Here is a 15035-nt window from a genome sequence, read left to right as displayed (position 1 = left end):
CAGTGAAAATTAATGTCTTTGTTGGCATGTGGTCAGTAAGTTTGGATTTCTGTCTTACCTAAATTAATGCATGATGAGTCTACTTCTTTATTTTATTTTTGATTGTTTGTGTTTGGTTTTCCCCATTTCAGTTTAGTTTAGGTCTGGTGACCACACAGTAGCTTTCACTGCTCACTGGAGTATTTTGTGCCTGTTGAAGGAGAAAGCAGAGGCAGGAAAAAGAGGGGCACTGAATACTCATACATGCATCAAAGCCAGCTGCTGTCTGGGAGTCAGATTTGTGTAACAGCAAGTCATCAACAATGGAAATGTTCCCTTCAATTTAGTTTTTCTTTTTGTTTCCTGAGAAAAAAACAAAACCAAAACAAAACTGTGGAATGCTAGATTGCCTTTTTTTCCCCCTCTTGACTTACTTGCTCATGGCTGGGTATTTTGCCATTGGAAATGAAATCAGCTAGTGTTCTGACGGAAAAGATGGAGAACTTTCTAAAAATGTTAGCTGAGTTGCACCAAAAGGGTTGAGTGAACTGATCGGCACTTCCAGTCCCCTCCTCCCTCCCTCCCCAGTTCTGTAGGTTCAGCAGTAAAAACCTATTGAAATGTGAGATTACCAAACTGAAGCAATCACTCTGAAATGATTAAGGAAGATGACTATTCTTCTCTTCAGATGGCCAAAAGTCATCTTGTTCGGAGTTTCTTATCTTCGAGCTTCTATTTCACAACTGGTTTTGTCTTTCTAAGTTTGTGTTTCCTATTAAAATCTGAGAGCGCTTTACTCGTATATAATAAGCTTGCATGTAGAAACCATCACCAGTAGTTACAAGAAGTGGGGGTCTGTCTGTCCCCTAAAATTATGTTGAGATTTGTTGAAGGAAAAAGTGTTGGTTTATTTCTTCAGTAATTTAGCAGGTTATGTGTCAAACTCAGGGTGAAATTTTGTTTGCTGAACTTATCTTAAATATCAGGAGGGGAGGAAGGTTCTGTTTAAAGGTCAAAGTGTTTCAGGATTTCAATTCAGTATATTTTTTACCTTTAAAGTTTTCCCTTGCCCCACCCAGACCTCAGACCTTGTAAGCATTTCGGGTGTCGTGTACATGTTCATCTTGTATTGAAATTTTTGAAACAATTCTACATTAAATCCCAGGATAGTTACATATCCACATACGTATTATTAGCTGCTGTGCACAAACATGACTCTGGGAGAAATTTGGTGTTTGAGGTTAGAGGAGAATGCTGGAGCTGACAAAACTCAGATGCTAATTATAATTAATTTATGTAGTGGCAAAGATAGGTGCACTGCCAGGTGCTTTACAGGCAGATAAGATCTGGTTTCTGCTTCAGTGAGTTTACAATCTGAGGCCCTGGTATTGCAAATAGTTATGCACATGAGTTATGCCACTAAGTGCAGTGACACTGCTCATGCATGTGAAGTTACTCACCTGTAGTGAGCGTATCTGTGTATGGTTTCAGCTACATTAGCTTTTCAATTGATTTTGGGATGAGTCAGGAATTGTTTAGTGTGATAACTGAAGTTGTTTAATAAGCTCTTAGTCAAAAGATGATACAGGAGTCACCTTTCCTTAAGGGAATTGAAAACTGAGATATTTCCAGGAAGTTTTTTAGGATGCAAACAATCCATGTTAGACTGGCACTTCATATTACACTGGCTTAAATTATGTCTATTTGCTTACAAGTCACACAGGACAAAAAAAATCACCTTATAATTTGAAGGGAAAAGTGTTACTCCCCTTCCTCATTTGTCGTGATGCTGATCTTGGGGCCACATTAAGAGTGTTTCCAGTGAAATTACTTTCAAGTCTGGGAAAATTTAATCAGCCGAGGCCTTGGTAGCTGTAAATTTGTGGCAGCAGTCCCTAATTCATCTTGTAATTCTATGACAGGCTCTGAATTGCCCGTATTTGGCCAGGGATCACCTCAGTGGACAGTTAATGAAAGAGTAGAGGGAACTTGAAGGTCAGTCAAACTGAATTCTTTTTTCTTCCTGCATGTGTCTCTTTTTATTGTAACCTAGCTTTTTTTTTTGTAAAATTCATTAAACAAAGCCCGGGTTTGTTTCTCGCAAAGGCAAATATATCACTCTTAGTTTATCTTCCTTCTTCCCTCGAAGCATTTATAAAATAGCCCAAAAAGTCTCAAAATAGATGTTTCTGCTGAAATTACTAGACAGAATTACACTCTAGCCAATTTATATTTCTTGTCTGAGTGTGATTGTGAGAATAAAACTGCAACAGATGCTAGAGCCAGGTATGTTTTTGAGAGTGGAATTTGTTCTTTGACATGTAAATCTAATCTCAGTACAATGAGAAGACTTTAGTTATTGGCTCAAGCTCAGAATAAGTGAATTTGAACATCAGAAAACCATGAGACTCCAATCATAATAGCACCAGAAAATGCTTTGGGGTATGCTGCATTCAGACTAGCCAGCATATAAGCTGAAATAGCTTTTGTTTATTTGAACACTATAGTAAATGGGCACCAACTTAGAAAAGTATGGGATTTTATTGTGAGATGCATAGCATAACAGATATGTTGAAAATAAAATGGTAAAAAAAAAAAGAGAGGGGCATGAAATAAAATTTATAATGGGCTTTTCTTTTTCTTGTTTCCTCTTTCTTATTTTATAAAGTAAGTGCCTGTTAACACTATTTTCTCCTTTTCAGTATGTTTTCTTTCTTTGGAGGACATCAGCCTTACCTTTTGTTTTATCTCATTCACTTTGTCCCTCAGAGTACCTTATGTTTTAATCTTCTCCCTCCAGGTCACTGTTACACCCTTTTTGCCTCCTTTTTCTATCCTTTTCCCATTGCTTCTTTCTCCTTCGTTTTGATTTCCATTCCAAATGCAGTATCTTCCCACTTCAGAATTTCCTTCCCCTATTCGGCCTGTGTCAGAAACAAATTTGTAGGTTTTGCCATCGTGTGACACTTCAGGATCAAGTGTTTTGAATGACCACTCTGGCTTCAGAGGAAAAGAAAGCATTGGTAGATGAAGTAGTGTCTTTTCAGCACCTGAGCTCCTAGTATCCTTTCACTCGCAACAACATCACTGCTACTTCCTCTCAGGCTGAATTCAAAACCCTGTGCAACTCTTGAGAAGCTTCATTTACTATTAAACTAAAACTACGAAGTGAAACAGGAGACAAACAGGAGATACGAAAAGTGGGTACGGAAGCCTACATTCTGTCTGGAGTACAAGGAAAAATTTAAAAAAGAACACAGAATCACAGAATAACCTGAGTTTGAAGGGACCCACAAGGATCATCGAGTCCATCTCCTATCCCGACCTAGGACAACCCCAAAATTTACACTATATGTCTGTGGGCATTGTCCAAATGCTTCTTGAATATTGTTAGGCTTGGCACCATGACTACTTCCCTGGGGAGCCTGTTCCAGTGCTCCACCACCCTCTGAGTGAAGGACCCTTTTCTAATATCCAACCTAAACATCCCTGGCACATGTTTCTGTGATTCCCTCGGGTCCTATCATTGGTCACCACAGAGAAGAGATAAGCTCCTCCTCCTTGTGAGGAAGCAATACACTGCTATGAGGTCCCTCCTCATAAAGATCTAGAGGTGAGTTTACTTTTCCAAGTACATTTAATTTAAACTAGCCATAACTACCTGCATTTTATGGCTATGTTCTAGTCAAGCCTTTACTGTAAATACAGTATATTGAGCTCTTCTATTTGTAAACTTGCGATTTAATGTCACTTTTTGATAGCCTTCTGAAGCACAGCCATTCAACACTTAGTATGCATGAGCTGTACCTGTGTGCGACAGTGGGACATCTCTTGCAGACAGTGTGGCTGTGACCACTGCTAGCCATTTACCAGCACCAGCGGATTTCCAGCATTAGTGCTTTTGCAGATCACAAGTGTGGTATGGGAAGCAGTATGATGCCTTTCAAATCGACCATGCTGTTGCATCTCTGCAGTCAAGAAGGGGTTTTGACCATACTGAACCCTTTCAAAACGATGCCAACACAATCTCAGGCAAATCCTGTGGAACAAAAATGGTCTTTGTTCATGCACAAACCAATGTGGGGAACAAAGTGGCCTCTCACAGTGTTAGCAACACCCCGTTTCTACACGTGCTGAATTTCCAATATTTGTACAAGAGGCCACTCTGAGAAGGCTAACTGGAAGTGATCAGGGTTGGTTTGCATCTTGATTTTGTGTATTTCTGTTTAAATCAGAAGAAGTAGTTGTATTTGAAATGCTGGATTTGCAATAACAGCGTAGAAACAAAATTGCTTCAATGGGGACATGAAAATCTTCTGTTTATTTGTGAAAAGCTATTGTTAATTTAATATAATTGGGTGACAGGCTTCAAAAACCATCATACACTATTTGTTTATAAAATACTTCTATTAATGGTGTAAAAAATCCAATAACAACTCAAGAAACTTCATTGTAATATTAGTGCCTTCCTTGACAGGGTTTCTTTTCATGAGGGATTCCTCTATGGAACACTAATCAAGTCCATTCAGAAAGGCCTTAATTAATTTAATTAAAATCTGTCAGATCAAACTGATTAGCCTGACATCCAGCCTGGTGGGAGGAAAGAGGCCAGTACACACGTTTTAACTGTGTTGAGGTGGACTTGCCGTCTGCATTCAGAGATGTATGGCCGCTGTGGTGATCAAAGCCGTCTTTCATTGTCATCAGAATAAACGTTGTGGCTCCCCCAGGCAAGTGATCCAGTTTCTTTTTGTTGGAATATATTTCATACCTCCACAGCCTGGCAGCTCAGGAGGGGATGGCAGATACCTGGCTCTACGTATGATTGAAGGGGAGCACCAGGTGACCTTTTCCACCCTTCTGACAACAGGAACACACATTAAACATTTTTCATCCCTTTGCCATCCTCTTGTCTTAGCCGTTGGCCATGACCACTGCTGAAGGGGCAGGAGAGAGACAAAGGCCACGTTGACAGAGGCGGCTGTGCATGCTGGCAGTGAGCACGGGTATTACTGCAGCAGAGCTTTCCAAGGAATGGTATGTCCATGTGCGTCTTCTTCCTTTCGAGGACTGAACTAAGGTGGGAGCTGAGGAACTGCACCGTCTGCTCTCTGGCTGTGCTCTTCCAAAATATGAGGAACCTCCTCAACCACATTGGCTTCTTAATCCTACAGCTGCTAATAATGATGTGTGGTTTCTATGGTAAACATCAGGGCAGTCAATGCAATCTGTGACTCTAGCCCTTTCCACTTCCTCTACCCCACACATGTACTTCTGGAGTATCTCTCATCTTCAAAGGTTTTGTTATAAACACTTTTATCCATCGTTCTAGTGGGATGGATCCATCAAAAGGGTAATAGCTAGTAAATGCTCAGGTTTTTAGGTCCAAATCCTGCAGGCGCTTCAGCATATGTTTTAGTTTTAGATACTGTAATTCAGGCTTCAGCAGAACCATTCACAGTGCACAAAGTTAAGCATACATGTGAGTTAGGAACTGCAAAGATTAGAATAGCATTCCTGTTTGCTAGAAATAAAAAGGTAGATGAAGACAGTGACCCCAGCTACAGAGGAACAACAGTTGCTGAAGGAAGTGCAGTAGCAGCTCATGTGAAAGACATGCCAACAGAAGAACTTCCAGTGACACTTAAGTGTTTGGTCTTTATTTGTGAAAAGGACCCTTCTCCTGGCAAAATGCTAATGGGCTGGTTTCTCTGAGGGTGGAAGGCTTCTGTGGGCACACATGTGACATCTTTCTGCAGTTTAGCGGTATGTATCCAATATCCAGTACTTGGGTTCATCCAAAGTTTTTGCCAGAGGAACAATAGAGATGACTGTTGGAAGAAATAGAATCACTGTTTTACCGAATCACAAAATGGTTGGGGTTGTAAGGGACCTCTGGAGATCATCTAATCCAACCCCCCTGCTAAAGCAGGTTCACCTAGAGCAGGCTGCACAGTAACGTGTCTAGAGGGTTTAGAATACCTCCAGAGAAGGGGATTCAAACACATTTTGTCTGCAGATATTTTGCCTTACTTATAACTTCCTGAACTTTTCTGGCCGGTTCAGTTGAATTGATACAGATGTCCTCAAAACAGGCAAGTTAGCTTTAGTTTGAACACTGAACCCGAAGTAAAAAGGGTGTATTTGGTTGGTTTAGAATCTTACCATTGGAGAAGTATGCTTTATGGAATGATTCAGGGTCATATGGGTAGGCGGGTAGGGCAGGCAAATGCTTAAGAAAATAAGCCACTAACAAATATATTTGTTTTTTAAAAAATGGTAGAGTATTTTTCCTTCTCTGCTAGATAAGCCTGAGCTTAGATATTTAGGCACATTTTCTTCTACCTGCCAAGGCCTTTTTGATTCTGATTTTGTATTACTTCCATGCTGGCCAAGGGATCCACCCACAACGAGACCTTTTTGCTAGGGAATTATTACATAGTGTCTGCTTGGTCTCTGTTGATGATGATTAACTCAGCAGTTTCTTCCTAGTTGAGTAGGAGAGTATTTTTTTTTTCTTGCTTTTACTATGGGTTCCCTTCCCTGGTATCTTCCCAATTTCTTCATTATTTTTGGTTCAAGAGAACAATAAAACTGAACTCTACTCCACTGTACTCATTAAATTAGATTCTGCTCTATATTTTATGTATAAAATTGTCAGGCATCTAACTTGAAAAACTTCCAAGATTCCAGTCGTGTAACTAAAAGTGAGCAGTTGGCTAAACACATTGTTATAATGCATGTTTGTAGATATAAATGGCGGAAAAAGAAGGAAATTTAAAGAGGTATTTCTTATTAGGATTTCATAAGATTTCCCATAAAGCAACTGTACTAACTGTGTGTGCTTACTTAAATCAGTGATTTTTTATTTTTATTTGTTCTTCATCCTTTCCTTTCAGCTAGCCTAATATTTGTGAGGAAATAACACTGGACATTATTGATCTATTTTTTTCTTTTCTTCCTGGCTCATAGGTCACAGTTTAGGCCCTAGTTCAGCAAAGTACTTAAGAAGAGGCTTATCTTTAAGCACATGTTCAAGTCTCAGCGGAGTAAATGAGAATTAAGCAAATACTTAAGTACTTTACTGAATAGGGATAGAATTAAGATGTAGTTGAATGTTTTGCTGAATCAGGGCCTTAAAATTAAAAATTAATCTTATTTGTGCTACAAAGATTGGAAAGCTAGGCACTAGATTTGGATCTTGAATTAATATAAACGAAGAGCAGGGTAGAACCAACTGTCACAAGAAGAAGAGTGTATAGGTGTAAAAATGGGGTAAAGCTGGAATTGTTAAAATTGCAGGTAGGACAGAGGAGAGTTGTGCGTTCAGTTCCTACACCTGTTTTAGACTGAGTTACTGGAGACTGACAAGCCCTTTTGCTTCAGTCGTGGCCTTGGCGAGCCCTGGCATACATAAGAAGCCCTATAGCAATAATAGCTGCCGTGCTAAGTCTAAAGTTGAAGGAGAAGGGGCTTAGCCTTTCGAAGGCTTGATACATACTCTGTCCTGTGAAGTGCAGTTAATGCCATTTCCCTTCTTTCATTTTGTCTTTCCTTTCTCTATCTGATTGCACTCCCTTTGAGGTGGTGAGGTTTCTTTGTATGTGTTTACATGATGCCCAGCACGGTGCTCTTGCTTGTGCCTTCTAGATGATTTTGTAATAAAAGTCTTGTGCTTTTGGCTTGACAAAATAATTTGAGTGACATGACAGACTATCATTGCAGCAAAAGTTTTTGTCAAGACTTAGGGTAATACAAAATAATTGCAGCACTGAATAGTTTTCTGACCACCATGAGTAACTTGGGAGACCCTGGAAAAAAAAAAATTTTCACTGTTTTTAGGAAGACACCTGCAGTTTTCAGCCTTCAGAGTTGAGCAGCTTGTGGATGAATGTAGGGGAACTGGTCTTAAGGACGTTTGTTAATAATTCTAGATGCAAACATCTAGTATGAGTTTTTAGTGCCTGTAAATTCCTTCTGAGCAGCTTTTGGTGTCAATAATAAACGTTTGAGTTGTGTAACTGAAGTATTTGACAACTATTGCTTCTACAAACGTGGAGCTTGTACCCAAGTTTGGCTCACCATGCATCATGGTGTTCTGTATTAGGGTAGTTGGTGTTACCCTTTAGCAGTGCTTAGAGAAGACTGACCCAAGTGCTCCTCTTAAGCTAAACTTCATGTAGGGATACCTTAACAAGTATGCATAGTGACTGTAATACGACCTATATCAGTGCTAGCTAATGGTTAACCAGCTCTGTTGGACCTGTGCTCCTTAAACAAACACCATCAGTGTGGGATGAGTTGTCTTATTTCTGCAGACAGGCATAGTGCAGGTTGGAGACTAATGTTTTCTTCATAAGAGTAGAAGACAGCAGGACAGCTTTCACTGCCTGCTCAAACAGGGAAGGGAAGGAAGGCATCGCGTTACTAGAGCTGCTATTTTCAAATAAAGACAGGAGGGATGAGGGTAGTGGGATTTCCCAGTATGTCCTGAAGTTCGCAGGGTGGCTGACCTCAACTCAGCTGTTACTTTGATTTTTTAACAGATTGTTGTCTGAGCAGGTGCTTGATGCAGTATAAAGCTTCTCAGGAAGTTGGTGTAACTTTGCTTTCATGCTTTGAGAAAGGGGAGAGAACTAGACGAGATCATGCTTTACGCAGGAGGTTACTGTGTGGAGATATTCTGTACGGTGAAAGAAGGGGCAAGATAGTGCTGAAACTTTGAGCTTTCTGTAGAAGGCAAAAACCTAGTAGATCAGGTGAGTCAAAACTCTGTGGATCTTGCTTATATGTTGGGGGCTTTGAAAAATTTGTGGAAATGGTTTGTCATATGGGATAACAATATTGTTCTCTGAACTTTTACCAAGGCAAAGATTTACATTTTATATATGGGAGAGACCTCTTACTCAAGCACAGGTCTTGAATTGATAGCACTGCATGGTCAGGTCAGCTTGATTAATCATCTTGGCTAATAAATGTGTTGAGTTAGTACCTCGAATCTGAACAATTCTTGAACTTTTAGCAAAATGGTGATACTGGTTGAGTTGTGATTGTGTCATTATTTTTAATATGGCAAACACAAATCCCCTCTACACATTTGAAATAAGAAAAGTAGGCTTTTGTTGAGCATAAGCAAATTATTCATTCCTACATGTAGAAAATGAGAACTAGGAGAGAAAGGCTTCAAAAGCGCATCTAGAGCAAAATCAATGTATTTTGGTTTTTCATAGTTATGGGCAGAATAAGTTGGTATTATAGTTTTTTGACCATGGCTAGTAGCAGATATAGTGAGTACTTCAGGAATTGTCTCAGTGTGATTATTTTTACGGACTAACTTTTCCTCCCTTGATGAATTAAGTGACCTTCCCCTAAAAACAAATTAGATAGTTAGCTTTGATTGAAATAGTGGATTTATAACTGTATAGCATCTACTGTTCACAATAGAAGCTTCTGTTCAGGACAGAGTTTAGAATTTGATGCATTTAAGGTATTTTTATTGACAGATAAAAATTCTTTGTTAACACATTTTTAGGCATTCAGCTCCCTCTTCGTTTATGTTATCCTTTTACTGGTGTAAGTATATTTAATTCAACAACGTTCCTGACGTAATTTAGAGCATTAAACATGTGACAAGAAACAAAATGATGAGTGAATGAAAAGATAACTTCCTTTTTTTATTTTTGTGTTGCTTATTAACAGTATACTTCCTTTGACTTTTGTTGCTCAAAAGCTGTCAATTATGTTAATATTAAATGTCAGTTTCCTAGTTAACATGTCATGAAAGCCTCTAGAGCACATGATTATTTCAAGAATCTTTCATTCACAAAATAAAACACATAGACATAAATATTTTCTTATTTAGTCTTTTAAAATTGCTATCAAGGAACAAAAATTTTACTTGTAGCCTGTAATTACTTTGTTAAAAATTTTTTTTCTTGATAGACTTAATTAATGCACAAGTATGGTTTGATATGATAATTGATTTATAATGGTGAATGAAATAAAAGTGAAGATATTTTAAAAAGATCAATGAAATATTGACAGGCCTGAAACACAGATGGTTTTGTTTTGTGAATTTTCCAGTCAATTTGTCTCTTAGGCAGAAAAATCACACTTGAACCGTTTCTATGAATTATTCTACTAACTGCAGAAAACTTAAGATTATGGATCAAAATTGTTTTAAGTGACTCTGAAATTAGAGGTCTGGAACAAGAGGCAGTTTTTGGACTCCTTTTGGACAAGAGCAATGTTTGTTAAAGAAAAATGCATCAGCTATTTTGCTGGGAAATTCCTCTTTTAAGCATAGCAAAGTTATAAATATTTATCTCCCTAATACCTTTTTGGATTAAAGTAATAAAGTCTAAAGTGACTATATGAATATATGTTTCAGGACTTTTTTGTTTCGCTTCACTAACATCCATTTTATGGAGGCTTTATGAGTTCCAATGTACCTTCCAAATATTGACAGTCTCAGGGCTGGATAGAAAGTTCAGACCAAATCTTGAACCTCCTCGTGTTGGTTCTACAGACTGTCTGGAGTCCAAAGGTTACAAACTGCTTGTAAACTATCTCCAGAATAAAAGCCTGTGTGCCAGGACATCAGTGCTGGTATTGTGTTCTCTATTCTTTTCCTAATTTGCAGTTTCTCCCTACCCTGCCCCTGTGGGTTCTCAATGGCCTGAATTGCTTTATTCTGCTTAATTCATTGAGGCTCTGCTAATCGCTGTCAACTGAAAGCCTGTCCTGAGACCCCGAGACTTTTCAGAGATGTTAATTCATTTAGTACTACAAAACGGAAGAAAAAAACAAAAAAAACCAACAACAACGAAAAAAACCCGAGTAGTTCTAAATTGTCCACTCCTGAGGCAGGACAGTGAAACCCTGAATTCAGCTCTCCAAGTGAGTACGCAGCTTTTAATGGTACTGATTTAAAAGAGCTATTTTCTTTAACATTAAGCACCACATACAAACATGAGGTAACTCATATAATTTGGTAGCAGTAAAGGGCCTCTTAGCTGCATATTTTCGTCTGTTGAGTCTGGCAATGTAAAAAATGAAAGTTTGCATTCAAAATACGCTGTACAAGATGGACTCAGTGCGTACTGAAGTCAACAGAAGTCTTCCTGTGAATCCAAATTTAAGAGCTTGCTTTGCATAACTCTGCACGCTAAATAAAATAAGACCATTTATGTCCTTAAATGTGAGGCAGTAACACACTGCTAACCTTACAGGTTTTCCTGGGTGTGGACCTTTGTGGTAGGTACCTGGAGGAGAATCTTCATGCTAGAGTCAAGTGCTGAGGCTGTCCAGGTGGCTCACTGGGAGAAGGTAATACTCAGGAGAGGACTCCCAGGAGCCAGCAAGCTCAACCAGAAGCACCCTGAGTTCAATCCAGCAGTAGGATTTGTGCATTTTTGCAAAGTTGAGGATGGGACATAGTCCAACTCCATCATCTCCCAGTAAACTGAATTGCCTATCTGTGCTCTGAAGATCCTTTGAAGATCCAGGCTCAACCTCTCAGGCAGAAATGCAAAAATGGTAGATTTCCCCAATGTTATAAAAAAAATTGGTTCTAAAATGAACTTTCTGCCTTATGCCCTTTTCCAAAGAAATACTTTTGCTAGACTTACTACTTTCCACAGGCAAACACTGTATGTATTTTTGTATTTTGCTCCAAGCTGTGATAATTTACCTCTGTTTTAGTTCTTTAAGAAAACTTCAGCAGGGAAATGCAATTTCTCATTTTGTAAACACAGCATATAGTACTTACCTCCTATAGCTGGTTGTTTTTCAAACGTGAAATTCCTAGTAAATGGATCTAATTAATATAAAATTTTTTAAACCCACATATTTTTTTCCCCTGCGTCACTGTATGGTTTTCAGTTATTAACGAGAGTATGTAGAAACAGTGGTTCATGCAAGTGATAAAAGGTCTAGTGAAGGCAACTTATCTGAGTCTTTAACTCTGACTTGATCCTCAGTGATCAACTGAAACTTGTTGCTTTATTCACCAGAAACATCCGTTTTACATAGCTTTTACCAAAAACTTTGTTTGTATCAGAATTTGTTAATATTATGGTGATATATGCTTCATGGATATACTCTAAATACTCTTCATAGCCAGCAGTAATCTCTGTAGTAAGTCTTTTTACAAGGCTTTGTATGGTCTTAACTCTTAGTGAGATAATCCCAAATTTAGCGTGTTAAATATTTTCAAGAAATAGGCCTGCTGACTTTTAATTTGCAGGTCTGTTTTGTACAGCATGCAGTTTCCAGGTACTTGGTATCTCTTGTGTCGTGTAACCCATATCGCATTCATGTCTATCTAATCTTGCGGCAGGTGAGAAGCTGTAATTTGTTGGGCGTCTTATCGAAATACAGAAAACTGATGGGGAAAGAATGGCGATTAAGCCATATTTGGCCCACAGAGCCTTAATTCTGTTTTGAAAAATAGGCAGCAATGAATGAAGGATCTCCAGAGCTGTTTAAAACCTTGCGGGTTGTGTGGTGCAGAGGTAAGCCCTGCAAGGCGAGCTGAGCTGTACGGGGCACCAGCGCCCCTCGCTCTTCAGGGGCCGAGCATCCCCCACACTCACCAGCATCTGTTTGTCCAATGATGCAAGAGTTTGCTAATTAAACAGTTCACAGCAGTGTTTGGGGCAGAATCTGTGGACATTTAACCAATTGAACAATTTATTGCTGTAATTGAAGGGGTTAGCTGGTGTTTATTAACTAGCCTTCCTGTCACGTTCGAATGGCCAGACTAACCCTTGGTCCCTGGCTTGTTTTCAAGTGTCCCACTGCTAGTGTTGGCACTGTGGTTGTCGCTCTTCAGGCTGCTGCTTCAAGGCCAGAACTTTGCTTATCCTCCTTTTGCAAATTCAGCAACATTACTGGACATATTTTTTCTCACAGAAGAAAGTGGTTTGTTACAAATGAAGTACTATCCCTTTAGAGCAGAAAGGAGATTTTTATCATAGAAAAAAATAAATTGGGATAATTAGGAAATTTCAGCAATCCGCTTATGACTTGAAAATGGGTGTTAGGCGGAATCTCAGCCTTGCACTAGTTTATTTTCCCTTTATGATCATGGCCTCTTCTGCCATCTCCATTGTCATTAGAGCAAGTTTGAGGCTTGGATAAGGGCATCATTACAGTGGTGTTCAGCAGGACTTCCAGTCAAACCACTGAGGCACACACAGTTTGGGACACAAATCTCTTCAGGGGAACAATGAGTCCTGATGGTGATAACAGGCTGCTTCTCCCCCTTACCCATGAAAGCTTCTATAACTAGAACTAATTGGCCGTTCCTAAAGTGCAATTAGCAGGGATATTAATCTAGGCCTGACAGGTGTGAAAATGTGTTTCTTTGAGTCTATTGAAAAGACACCCTATCTGATCAGCTACAGGGGGAGCCTGAGGCAATTGTGTCTATAAACTTGCAAGGCTTTAGTTTGTCAGAACTCAATAGCCCAGTTTTATTAATCACGTTTGAGTCAGAGGACATTAATTCAACAGAAATGGGTGGGAGGAAGTTCACTTAATACTAACATAATACTTGGTATCACTTTCATCATTGGGAAAGGAAATGCTTCCTTCCGCCTTCATGTGGGTATGGGAAGAAAAGGGAAGAGTTTTTAAAAAATATATATATTTGAGTTAGAAAGATACGTCAATTATTTCGCATTAGGGATCATTCAGTAGGTTGTCATGTGTGTCCCCCCACCCAGTTCACTTCTAGTGCAGTTTGATAATCTCCATTTGTAACATGCAGCATTTTTGCTTTTATCATTTAGTCGTTCTTCATCCTACTAAGCAAGCACAGCACATAGCAGTGACTTTAAAAAGTGGCATTCTCATCAGCTGTGTAGGTATTAAATAGTACTAATGTAACAATCTCCAGTGGAATTTTAAGACTTGTATAAGGAACTCAAGCAGGATACATCACTACTAATTCAGCTTCTTTATGGCTGGTGTAAATGGGCACAACTCGGTGGAGCTGTACTGATTTACACATGTCTGAAGATCCTGAATTCAACTAGCAGACTTAATGTGGGATGTTGAATCTGTAGACAGCTGCTTGGGCTGGTGGGCTTCAGGCTTGGAACAAGGCAAGGGAATTTGTATTTCCAGTTTTAATTAAAAGAGATGTTCATGATATAAGACTAAAAGTCAAAGCCTACCCTAAAGACATGCATCTGTTTTATATAAAATGAAGGCATTATAGGAGTGAGAAATTGCTTGAAGATGGTCTTAATACTGAAAATAGTGTGTGTTCATGGGCACGCATATGCATGTATACTGCTCAGTCAGCTAGAATTTTATCCAAAAATGGAAAATTCTGTTTTGCTTTATTATGTAGGATCTGCTCTGAAAAATTTATGCATAATGCTTTACTAGTTCTTCCTTCTGGAAGCCTCCAAATGTCTAGACCACTGTAGTATTTCTTAGAAATACCTTAGAAGATTTCCTAGAAAAAATGAGCCTAGGGAGGTCTCCTTGGTCACTCAGCCCAGTCTCCTGATGAGAAAGGCAACTTCATAAAGAAATAATTTTAATAATGAACAAGGCATGTCTTACCAAGGTTAGGATTTTTTGCTCCACCACTGTGATGGATGGAAAAGCCTTTCCCAGACTAAAGAACTTCTGCCTGAGCTTGCTCAGGTCAGTTTTGTTCTGTGAAAATCTTCAGCTGAAAAACCTCTACCCCGTGACATATTTATAGAGCACAACTATATCCTTTCCCAACCTTGGCAAAGCCAGAAAGCAAGAAAGATCATGCTTGCGTTGCATAATGGAACAAGGTTCAGTGGCCTTCAAGAGTATGAACAGTGATTGAGGCAGCCTTAGAAGCAGTTTAAGTATATCCCTGGATTTAAAATTGTGTACCTTTCTGAGCTGTAAGTCTTATTAACTTAGCTGCTGAAGTATCTGCACCACTGTCTTGATGCAGTGATGCCCTTTATGACACACCCTTGGAGCTGTCTCTGCAGGCTTTGCAGCAAGTATGCTACGTGGCATACATGGACTCTTTTGCTTTTTTTTTCTAAAAAGGC

General features: G+C 39.1%; 1 protein-coding gene across 2 annotated transcripts in view; it reads left to right on the top strand.

Annotated features, from left to right (window-relative positions):
- The window catches only part of LOC138717584 (PR domain zinc finger protein 1-like), a 99905-nt gene that overhangs the window by 36865 nt on the left and 48005 nt on the right, over positions 1 to 15035 (top strand). The window lies entirely within an intron of this gene.

Source organism: Phaenicophaeus curvirostris, chromosome 2 (genome assembly GCF_032191515.1).
Source record: "Phaenicophaeus curvirostris isolate KB17595 chromosome 2, BPBGC_Pcur_1.0, whole genome shotgun sequence".
In the NCBI taxonomy this organism is placed as follows: domain Eukaryota; kingdom Metazoa; phylum Chordata; class Aves; order Cuculiformes; family Cuculidae; genus Phaenicophaeus; species Phaenicophaeus curvirostris.
The sequence above is the reverse complement of the archived record's forward strand: the minus strand, read 5'-3'. Positions and strand labels throughout refer to the sequence as shown.